Source organism: Beta vulgaris, chromosome 6 (assembly GCF_026745355.1).
Source record: "Beta vulgaris subsp. vulgaris cultivar EL10 chromosome 6, EL10.2, whole genome shotgun sequence".
Classification (NCBI taxonomy): Eukaryota; Viridiplantae; Streptophyta; class Magnoliopsida; order Caryophyllales; family Amaranthaceae; genus Beta; species Beta vulgaris.
Window position 1 is genome coordinate 37275754 of NC_079207.1, and position 2167 is coordinate 37277920.

Consider the following 2167-nt stretch of genomic DNA (forward strand, 5'->3'; position numbering starts at 1 on the left):
AGCCGAATGAACACAAGTATTGGTGGCCAACAAGTAGTGGTGTGTTCTCGGTGAAGTCGTGTTACTAGCTAGGCATGTTGGGTCATACTCGTGTGTGGCATCTACAACATGGCGAGAGGGATATGGAGCTATGGAAGATGGTGTGGAGGATTGAGGGTCCCCCGAAGCTTCGACACTTTGTATGGAGATGTTGCTATGAGAGTCTTCAAGTTCGTGAAAGACTCCATGCTCGTCATATTAATTTGGGGGGGGGGTGTGTGCTTGTCAGTTATGTGGCGCTGAGAACGAATTAATCACTCATGCGCTGTTTGAATGTACCCATGCCCGCGAATTGTGGCAGGTAAGTCTCTATGCATCGATGATTGAGCATTTCCGAGTCTTCCTGTAAAAACTTTTTGGCGACTCCAAAACGTTTTCAATACAAAAACTTTTACAGTGTGGTAGTCAAATACAAATACGCGCTCATCTCGTGTAGATGAAATCAAAAGACACCTACAATTTGGCTACTTCACATGGAGGATTTAAAACAAATTAATTTTTGAATGAGTGGGTGAAACTTGAAAAATACGATTAATACTCTTTTTATGCTTTAGAAAGGCGTTACAGTTTTTCATATACATGGTTATTGTTCAGCCACCATAAGGATAATATACCTTGTCTCATTAGCACATATTCTATGTGTGAGGTCACCCAAGGTGGGTTTACACTTTGTCCTTCCAAAACGTTTCCTGAGCGACAGTGTTGGATCTTAGTTATAAGCAAACCTACCCAACCATGACATTGTTCTCTTATTCCTGACTTGAGAACTGGAGTGCGTCTTACACGTGACCACCTCTTTAAGTAGGAGTTTGAAGCGTGGGATCAATCTCTTAGTCAGACCTTATACATTTGCCATATTCTTACTTCTATTCTTGATTTGAGGTGGAAAACCATGAATCTTCTAGCAAGTATTAATTGTATGCCCTACTTTCTTACAATGATCACATTGAGGTCTTTTAGATCCTTCAACCATAATTTTCTTCACTAAGTTTTGAAAAACAAACCTAGCATTTGGTTTGTAATTCCTTCCTCCTGAACCTTCTTTACTACTATCAGCTGCATTAGCATAAGCCAACTGTCCACTTGTAGAAGATGTCTGCGGCTGTTGTTTTTCATCTTGTATAAACAACCTATAAGCTAAAGAAATCTTAGGAAAAGGCTGCATCATTAGTATATTAGATCTAGCATTTACATACTTAAAATCTAATTTCATCAACCATTGAATTAATTTGTCTTCCTCTTGCTGCTTAATGAACTATTAAGTAAGGTTACAGGTACATCAATTGCAAGTACAGACTCGTAAAGGCCTTAGAACACTCAATTCATCCCATATATCTTTGCTTAAAATGAAATAATCAGCTATTGACACTCTTAGCATTAGGAGCTTCCAGAGATCTCAAAATGTATGATATAATGATATCATTAAATCCTTTCCGAGCTTTGTGGTTAGCATTAGTTACACTAGGCTTAGTTAGAGTTCCATCAATGAAACCTAACTTATTCTTTACAGACAACACAATCATCATACTCCTCCTCCATTCTCCATAACATTCACCATTAAACTTCTCAGAAATCAATGGAATAGAAGTATTTTCATTCTAATGAATAAAGTATGGTGGATCCATGATCTTGAGTAGGATTATTGCTTGAATTATTGTTTTCTGAATTACTCATGATTCATAAAGTAAATTTGAACAAAAGATTAACAAATCTAGATTTCAATTTCTTCAGGAATTGAAAATTGATGAAAAGGTAATAAGATATCAGGATTTGAAGATCAAAATCTAAGTTTGCAAAAAACTGACCTCTGTAGTTTGCTGATTTTTATAGTGAATTTTGCAACTTCTAATGATGATTTTGAACAGAAATGTTACGAGATTGCTACTGAAATATAGCTGAATTTGATCGAGATCTTTTACAAACGTTCCTGCTCTGATACCATAATGAAGTTTTACGCAACTTCTTTCATTTTTAGATGTATAGAGAGAGAAAGAAAAGAGAGAGAGAATCAGAAATCTTATGAATGAATTATGATCCTTACAGCATCAAAGTTGTTTATAGTACAACTTATTGTATTTCTTAACCAATCACATAGCTCTTTACAAAGAATTAATCCATCAGAATAAAC